Source organism: Primulina tabacum, chromosome 15 (assembly GCF_025594145.1).
Source record: "Primulina tabacum isolate GXHZ01 chromosome 15, ASM2559414v2, whole genome shotgun sequence".
NCBI classification, from domain to species: domain Eukaryota; kingdom Viridiplantae; phylum Streptophyta; class Magnoliopsida; order Lamiales; family Gesneriaceae; genus Primulina; species Primulina tabacum.
Genome location: NC_134564.1, coordinates 8,789,890 through 8,800,377, shown reverse-complemented (window position 1 = coordinate 8,800,377; position 10,488 = coordinate 8,789,890).

Sequence of the window (10,488 nt, the reverse complement as noted above, 5' to 3'; positions counted from 1 at the left end):
ACATGCCCCCGGGAAGTATGAAATTTGGCCCATCTTTTTATACGAGATCGTTTAAAGATTTAGCCTAGTACAATGACGTAAAAAAAATCCAAAATCAAGGTTGAATTCTACCTATAAGCTCGTAATAATTCACATGTTTGTTATCAAATTTTTTATTGTTTTTGCTTTTGACATATTTAATTGATATTTTTTGTTATTTTGTTGTAAGGGAAAATTTTATGGTCTTGGAGCAAATTTGAGCTAAACATGTAATTTTTATCACATATTAAATTTTTAAGATGGAGCTTTGGAAGAATGATCAAAACAGAAGGAGTCTGGAACAAGGTGTGGTCACGCCTTGTGACTGCTTCGCAATTGTCTTGTAACTGAATGGAGGAGCTCGAAAATTACGGTGATAATACCATATTTTAGGCGTATTAATTGTGGTATTTGAATCATTAAATGTTTTTGGAGAGCGGAATATATTATTGAGATAATGAAATATTTGATAAAATTTTATTCCATAAAACGCTAGTTTCCTTATTGATAGACCTAATATATTTCTAATTTCTACTTTTTGGCTTTTTCCTTAGTATTTAATCTCTTTACTCCACATCAACTTCATGTAAAAGAAATTAGATAAAAGTGTGGGTTTTACATCTTCTCTCCACAACTCTAGGCTATGTTTTTACTTTTAATTCAATGAATATTTCTATTATTTCAAACTTATCAAAGGTTTCTGCATTTTAGTTTAATATGTTTGTTTGTTCAAGTATCTATTGGTTTATAATTTATTTATATATCTATATGAATATTATATGTCGATTAATCTGACAATTTATTTTGACGTATGATTGCTATATATGAATTCCGTGATCCGTAATCGTCATGAATAATTGATATGTGAATAGCGAGAGATTATATTTGTTGTGCTATCATAACATAAGCTAAATAAATCAACAAAACTGTATTTATCAATTGCAGCTAACTCGATTTTTAGATTTTCAGGATTAAATATTTTTCGTGGAACGAAAAATATTATCTTTAATTAATACAGAACGCTATTGTGTCCAGTTGATTAACGATAAATTTTGACTTGATGTTGGTTTTGGAAAATTAAATTAAGAAAACACAAGAATTTTAGCGGCTATCCCTATAATTCTAAGATTAATTATTTGAAACTGTATGACTAAACAATTTGTTAGTCAATTACATACAATTGAATAGTAGAACCCCTTAAATCAAAACTCAATAAGACTGAATTTTCTCTTTCATTGATCATTCTGCTATTTAATTGTGGGGCCCATAGCTTCTAATCGTTATTACAATGCAATTTGATTAGGATTAATTAATTACAGCATAAAACGAGTTTAAATTTTCTTTACAATGAGCCCAAAATATCTTATTTGAATACTGAAAATAATATTTAATCTCATATCATAAAACATGCCCACACGTAATCAAAGCCAACCACATACAAACAACTCATATCCTCGGGACATGCCCCGGTATATAAATGCAAATACATATACACTGGGATAGACCACTAAACCTCAAATCAACCGTGATTCCCTCCAGAAGTACCATCTACGGTCTCCTGATAACCTGGAGTACCTGTCATTGTCAACATACAAAGACAACAACAGCCCCCTCTGTGGTGAGCAAAGCTCAGTCTGAAACAATCACAATATATACCACAGATATCTAAACAATGATATATGATATGCAATGCATGTATGTCGTGGAGGTATCAGGTCAAATGCCCATCCACTGAGCACATGTCAGAATCAATCGAATCTCTATCAAATCAATGCTCGAGCTGGCACACCGACCTCAATCAGGGATACTCGTATGATAACGTCGACAAAGCGCTATCAAATTTCAAATCTCAATCAATCATCGGGGCCACTAATGACAATGCTTTAAGGGCCACATAATGTCAAACATAGCATCGCGTTCACAAACCCTAGAATCAAATCCAATTATATCAAGGCATCCAAGGATCATAGCTCAACGTGTATGTCATGTATGCCACATCAAATCAATAAATAAGGCATACAGACATATATTCTCATTCCAATCCATCAAATCAATCCAACATATATCATATGATACAGATACCTGTCGTATGTTACTTGGTCGCAACATACATCAATTTTTCGTTCCAGTCGATGTAGCTTGACGGTATCAGTATAATAATCTATCTACATCAATAACATATTCATTTCAATCAATAACATCATTCAAAATCAACAATATCTTTGAAATTTATATCAAATTCAAATCATAGCATAATTCAATTCCGACTGTAAAACTTAGTTTCTGATCGGTTATTCTACCGTTTGTGAGCTATTCGAAGCTCGATTCGATAAAAGCTCGTTTGAGCTCGTTTAATGAGGCTCGTTAAGATAAACAAACTAAACTCAAGCCTTACAGTATTCGGCTCGTTAGCTCGTGAACATGTTCGTTGGTAAGTTCATGAGTAATCGTTTAGATGAAAAAATAATAGTTTTCATATTTGATTTATTGATTTTGCATATTATTTATGAAATATATAGAAAAATCTATTCAATTTATTTATTATAATAAATTTACAAATTTTAATAAGAATAATATATTTTTCTTTAAATATATAATTTATTTTTAATTAATTTAATAAAAATTTAAATGTATAATTCATATTTATTAAGCTTGTTTAGGCTCGATAAAAGCTTGAATAAGCTCGTGAGCCATGCATATATTCGTTAAATAAAGCTCGAGCTCGGCTCGATTATAAACGAACCAAGCTCAAACATTCAAGAGTTAAGTTCGGCTCGACTCGATTACATCCCTAGTCGCAAAATCGAAAAAAAATCGAAAACCCTCTTTCTCTTTCCTCTTCCTCTTTCTCTCTGTCTGTGTACGTTCATTTGAATTGTAAATGAAGGTTATCTTTTTTTTTTAAATATTATATTAATAAAATAATATAATATAATATATACTATTTAACACTTTAACATCGATATATCCCTTTGGACCAGTCAAACGATCAAATTTTCCATAACTAAAAACATGAAACTTCTATATCTTTGAGTTTTCTTCGTTATATCCAAATCTCATATCATTTGGAGTTCATATGACTAAGATATGTCACTAATTACCATTTTACCTTTAAAATTAATTCATTATTTTTCAACTTATTTACGAAAATACCATCAAATAAATTGAATATTTTTCAACTTATTTACAAAAATGCCATCAAAACTATTTTATTCTCGGGGTTCTCACATTTCTCCCCAACTTAAAAGATTTCGTCTTCGAAATCTCAAACATTTCTATATACGTAACATTATCAAACATATAATATGTCACCAGTTATAGTAAATATCAAAACTAAAATCAGTAAATAGATCACTATACATTGAATACAATGGAACAGGTGAAATAGAATCAAACAAGTGCGGATATGATTCTCGTATCTTGCTTTCCAATTCCCACGTTGACTCCTCTACACCATGTCGTGTCCATTGCATTCGAACTAGCGGAATCGATTTATTACGCAATACTTTCTCCTTCCGATCCATAATGCAAACAGGTTGTTTAACATAGGAAAGAGAAGGATCAAGTTCAACCTCATCAGGTTCAAGTACATGTGATGGATCTGGTTCATACTTTATCAACATAGAAACATGAAATACTATCATGAATGGCAGATAAAGCTGGTGGCAATGCTAACCGATAAGCAAGATCCCCAACTCGATCAAGGATCTCATATGGACCAACATATCGAGGTGATAACTTCCCTCGCATTCCAAATCGAACAGTGCCTCTGAAGGGAGATATTTTCAAAAACACTTTATCACCTTTCTGGAATTCTAAGGGTCGTCTTCGTTTATTCGCATAACTCGTTTGACGATTCCTGAGCAGCTTTCATCCGCTGTCGAATTAACTGAACCTTATCATTTCAGGTTCAGTCAATTGTCTTTCACCAATTTCATCCCAGAATAACGGTGACCTACATCGTCTCCCGTATAAGGCTTCAAACGGTGCCATACATATACTCGTTTGAAAGCTATTATTGTAAGAAAATTCCACCAATGGTAAAGCATCTTGCCATCTCATTCTGAAATCCATCACAATCGCACGTAACATAACTTCTAACGTTTGAATCGTACGCTCAGTCTGGCCATCAGTTTGAGGATGATAAGCAGTACTCATAGCCAAACGCGTACCCATAGCTTCTTGAAAACTACCCCAGAATTTAGAAGCAAACCTAGGATCACGATCTAATACAATGGAGACTGGAACACCATGCAGTCTCACAATATTCTCGATGTATAAACGGGACATTCTCTTATAAGGATAAGTCCGCTCATACGGAATAAAATGTGCAGATTTCGAAAGCCGATCAATAATAACCCAAATAGCATCACAGCCTTTGGGCGAACGAGGTAAATGAGTCACAAAATCCATAGCAATATGTTCCCAATTCCATTTCGGGATTTCGAGACTATGGAGTAATCCTCCGGGTTTCATTCTCTCGGCTTTCACTTGCTGGCAGACAAGACATTTCGAAATAAATTCAGCAATGTCCTTCTTCATGCGTCTCCATCAGAATTCAGATTTCAATGTCAAATACATTTTCGACCTCCAGGGTGAATACTGTATTTGCTACAATGTGCTTCTCGAAGAAGGGCATATTTCAAATCAAAATCATCAGGAACTACCAGCCGACCATTAAGTCGTAAAGAACCATCAAAAAAAATCTGAAATCCAGACTGATGTCCTGCAGATACAAGTTCTTTCGACTTCTGAATATGAGCATCGTTTCGTTGGGCCTTTCGTATTTTCTATATCAAGTTCGGCTCAATTTGCAATGCTGAGACAGTGACAGAATTCCAATTCGAGTGAAAAGTCCAACCAGAAGTACATATTGAAAGGGATCGATTTTAGGTGCTCAAATGCGCAACGGAAGATTAAATTTTTCGAAAATCATACATTTTCAAGAGCATAAAACCGAACACCTCTACTACTATGATGTGTAGCAAATACAAAAACACAAAATATGACATTCATAGTGTGTTTAGAAAATATACCTATCAATCTTAAAAGATTGATGTTGGCTCCAACTTAGTTGATATACAACTAAGCTCTTGAATGGCAAGACAATCTTCAAGCTTCCCTTTGAGCCCATCTTGCTCAAATATTAAGCCCACAACCAACAAGCTAGAACCACTCTAATTTTGCACTAGAAAAATTAGAGCATTTTTCTTTGAGAAGTGTTTTCTTTCCTCAACTATTGAAGAAGAAAAATGAGAGAAAAACTTGGAGAATCCCTCATGCAAGTTTCGGCCATGCCCTTCAAAAATAGGAGGAGAGAAGACTAGTCTTGGTTGTGAGAAAATGTGTGAATTCCAAAGGCATGTCATGCCTTGGATGTTGCAAAAGTTGTCTCCCAACTTTTCACCTCCCATGCATGCCAAGTCTTATTTGATTTTTAACAATTAAAAATCCATGGACTTATTTTAATTATCTCAAACATATTTGAGACTAATTAAACATTACTTGAATTCACTCAAGTCACTAGTTGAATAATTATTTTTAATTGGGCTCTACAAGGCCCAATATTGTTTAACTAATCCAACACTTGAATTAATTTAATTATTTGGACTCTACTAGGTCCACTAGTGTTTAATTAATTCAACACTTGAATTAATTTAATTTAGTCCATAATAATGTTATGAAAATCACAATTTTCAAATACATTATTTATTTGGCCAACTTTTAATCTAGGAACACTTCCACAAATTAAAAGTCGCATTTCTCTCATAGAAGTCATACTTCTATTTTATTTATGCTTATAAACTCAATTACAAGCCAGTTCAACACATTGAAAATTTTACTTCTCAATGGGATCTAGAAAGCTAGTACTTGTGTGGTCCTCAATGGTTCATTGATACAACTAGCCGTGAGTTCACATCTCCATGTGATTCGGATTAAACATGTCCTTATATAAGCATACCCCAATTGTTCCATTCTTAATTATCAACTCTTCGATAATAAGAACGTCAGAACTCAAGTCTGATAGTACCCAACGAATCATGTTAAACGCCTAGCAGCATCACTTACATGATTCCCTAGGTATCAAATGATAGTGCCTGCAAGAACCATTCAATTATGGTTAGCGTACAGTACGGTCCCTTCAACTCATATATCCCGACCGATTCGACAACCATTGGTTTATCGAGAGTTGTCAATGAATCGATACTATGTGTCATGTCGTAGTTGCATCGATGGTGTAATCTATGAAACCCTTTTCATAATTACCACCATACTCTGATCAGAGATTTCAACCTACATACACATGAGAATACATAGGATATCCATACCTGAAGGTAAGCGGTGAATCCCCGACTACAATGCATCGACTCCTATATGTTTCGACAAAACGCCCAACCTTACCACCTAATGACCCCATGAGAGTCGGTAAACAAGTCAAAGTGTAATTCTAGCACATAGAGTCTCAATGTTGTCCCAGGTCATAAGGACTAATGGTGTACAACCACAAACTAGGACTTTACCACTCGATAAGTGAGAACCACTTGGAAAGTCCTTTATGGAGGGTTGTTCAGTGCATTCTACCAGGAGCAGCTATCTGCATGCTCGGACATCACAATGTCCCCTACCAATGAAACATGGTACTCACATCGCAGATACTAGCCTCTAACTCGAGCGGCCTATATCCTTCTTAGCGGCGGCTGAATCGACTAGGAACTGTTTAGAATATACAGTATTCCAAATATGAGTTTCATGATACTCATCATATGAGCATCTCATATTCTTTCTACTATTTGTATATTCAAGGACTTTATCTATGCAACTAGCATGGGTATACAGATAAAGAAGTGCCATAATAATAATTTCAAATATTATTAAAATAAAGATCGTTTATACATAGAGTTTCATTGTGAACACTCGGCCAACACTTGGCTCGACGGGCACCTACTCTAACAATCTCCCACTTGCACTAGAGCCAACTACCCATATGCTTCAAATCCATCGATTCGCGATGCTTCTCGAACAATGGTCTAGGTAATGGCTTAGTTAGCGGATCAGCAACATTATCTGCGAAGTCGACTTTGTCAATAGAGACATCTCCTCTTTCCACGATCTCTCTGAGGATGTGGTACTTTCTCAATACGTGTTTGGACTTCTGATGAGACCTCGGCTCCTTTGCTTGAACAATGGCTCCCGTGTTGTCACAAAACACCGGGACAGGAGCAACTCCATTAGGAATTACGCCCAAATCTTGGACGAAATTCCTTATCCAAACAGCCTCCTTTGCTGCAGCTGATGCAGCAATGTATTCTGCTTCAGTGGTGGAATCCGCTGTACTGTCTTGCTTGGAACTCTTCCAAGAGACAGCAGCACCATTGAGCATGAATATGAATCCAGAGGTTGACTTTGAGTCATCAATATCGCTTTGGAAGCTAGAGTCGGTATAGCCTTCCAATTTTAGTTCTCCACCCCCATAGACCAAGAACAATTTATCGGTCCTCCTCAAATACTTGAGGATGTCTTTCACAGCTTTCCAATGTGGAAGACCAGGGTTCGATTGATATCTACTCACTACACTTAGTGCGAAAGCCACGTCAGGACGTGTAGATATCATCCCATACATGATGCTACCAATTGCAGATGCATATGGAATGCGTGTCATCGCCGCTATCTCTGCATCAGTCTTGGGAGACATAGACTTGGATAGGGACATGCCATGACATAATGGTAGATGTCCTCTCTTGGACTCATCCATCGAGAACCGCTTCAGGATGGTATCAATGTATGTGGACTGGGTGAGACCAAGCAATCTTTTTGATCTATCTCTATAGATCTGTATTCCCAATACAAAAGATGCTTCACCCAAGTCTTGCATCGAGAATTTACTTGCTAACCATATCTTAGTTGATTGCAACATTCCTACATCATTCCCAATGAGTAGAATGTCATCAACATACAGCATCAGGAATGTCACAGCACTCCCACTGACCTTCTTATACACACAGGGTTCCTCAGGATTCTTAGTAAAATCAAACTCTTTGATTGTACTATCGAATCTAAGGTTCCAACTCCTAGATGCCTGCTTTAGACCATAAATAGATCTTTGAAGTTTGCATACCATATGCTCACTTCCGATAGATGTAAACCCTTCGGGTTGAGACATGTAAATCTCTTCCTTAATATCCCCATTAAGAAAGGCTGTCTTGACATCCATCTGCCATATCTCATAGTCATACCATGCAGCTATGGCTAACAATATCCTTATAGACTTGAACATTGCAACTGGAGAAAAGGTTTCCTCAAAGTCAACTCCTTGTCTTTGAGTATATCCTTTTGCCACCAATCGCGCCTTGAAGGTCAATACCTTCCCATCCACCCCAAGTTTTCTCTTATAAATCCATTTACACCCTATGGGAACAACTCCTATAGGTGGATCCACGAGATTCCACACTTGGTTCGAATGCATAGAATTCATCTCAGATTCCATTGCTTCAAGCCACTTGAATGAATCGGCATCAGATAATGCTTCCTTGAAGGTCCTTGGATCACATCCATGGATAGGCTCATCATGGCCCTCTTCAAGAAGCAGAACATACCTCATAGGTGGTCTCGAGACTCTCTCGGATCTTCTAGGAGCTTGTATCTCCTCTCTTGGCTCTTCGGGTGTGGGTTCTATAATGGTGGGTGTCTCTCGAACCTCTTCGAGTTCTATCATCTCCCCTTTTCTATCCAATAGAAATTCCTTTTCCAAAAAGATTGCATTCCTAGAAACAAACACATTTGTTTCTTGTGGATGATAGAAGTAGTTTCCAACCGAATTCTTTGGATATCCCACAAAGTAACACAAAATGGATCGACTATCCAATTTATCTCCCACTACCTGCTTCACATAAGCATGGCACCCCCATATTCTAAGATAAGAATATTTGGGTGGCTTACCCATCCATATCTCATATGGTGTCTTGTCAACTGCCTTTGAATGGACATTGTTCAACAACAGTGCCGTTGTCTCAAGCGCATATCCCCAAAAGTATGGCGGCAACTCCGTGAACCCCATCATAGACCGAACCATGTCCATCAGAGTCCGGTTACGACGCTCCGAAACACCATTCAACTGCGGTGTAGCGGGCGGAGTCCACTGCGAGAGAATCCCATTCTCCCTAAGATACTCTTGGAACTCGGCACTCAAGTACTCACCACCTCGATCCGATCGAAGTGTCTTGATGCTTCGTCCCAATTGCTTCTCTACTTCACTTCTGAATTCTTTGGAACCTTTCAAAGGCTTCAGACTTGTATTTCATCAAATACACATATCTGTACCTCGAAAAGTCATCGGTAAAGGTGATGAAGTAGGCATGTCCATGCTTAGTGGTGATGCTAAGCGGACCGCACACATCGGTATGGATCAAATCCCAATAACCCTTTGGCTCGCTCCACATGGCCCTTAAAGGGAATTTTGGTCATCTTTCCTTTCAGACAGAATTCACAAGTCGTGAGAGCATTAATATCAGACATATCAAACATGCCCACTCCCACTAGCTTGTTCATCCTTCTTAGGAAATATGTCCTAATCGAGCATGCCACAATTGTGCCGAATTTAGAGTATCTTGTTTGCGCTTGTTTGTTGTTGTTATAGCTTGGACATTGTTAAGTGGAATATCTTTTAATTTTAAGGTGTAGAGATCGTTTTCAAGTTCTCCGGTACCAATTAAACATTCGTTCTTGTAAATGTTGCAAACACCTTTGCTAAATAAACAAGAAAATCCATCTTTATCAAGCATAGAAATGGAAATAATGTTTTTCACCAAGTCTGGTACAAACAAAACATCTCTTAAAACAAACTTAAAATCATTGTTCAAATGCAAGTAAACATCTCCTACAGCCTTGACAGCAACCCTTGCTCCATTGCCCATCCTCAAGAAGGTCTCACCTTCCCTGAGCCTCCTACTTCTTCCCATCATCTGCAAATCATTACAGAGATGTGAGCCACAGCCGGTATACAATACCCAAGAAGTAGAGTTAATTGAAATGTTTACTTCAATGTAGAACATACCGTTTTCAGAACTCTTCTGGGCAAGATATTCCCTGCAGTTATGCCTCCAATGTCCAGGCTTCTTGCAGTGATGACAGATGTCAACAGTCTTGTCAGCCTTCACTGGTAGTGGCTGCCACAACGGGACCCGGAGTCTGTCTCTTCAAGGGCACGTTCTTCTTGGGACGTTGGAAACAACGCTTCTTTCTCTTCCCACGTGGATCGGTCTTCGTACCAGATGAAGAACCCACATAAAGAACCGACTTCTCTTTCTTGATGGTGGACTCAAAAGTCACAAGCATGTTCACCAACTCCTCAAGGGTTGGCTCCATCTTGTTCATATTGAAATTCACAACAAAAGGATCAAACGAGCTAGGCAGCGATAACAGCAACACGTCGGTGGTCAACTCCGAAGGCAACATCAAATCCATGCCAACAAG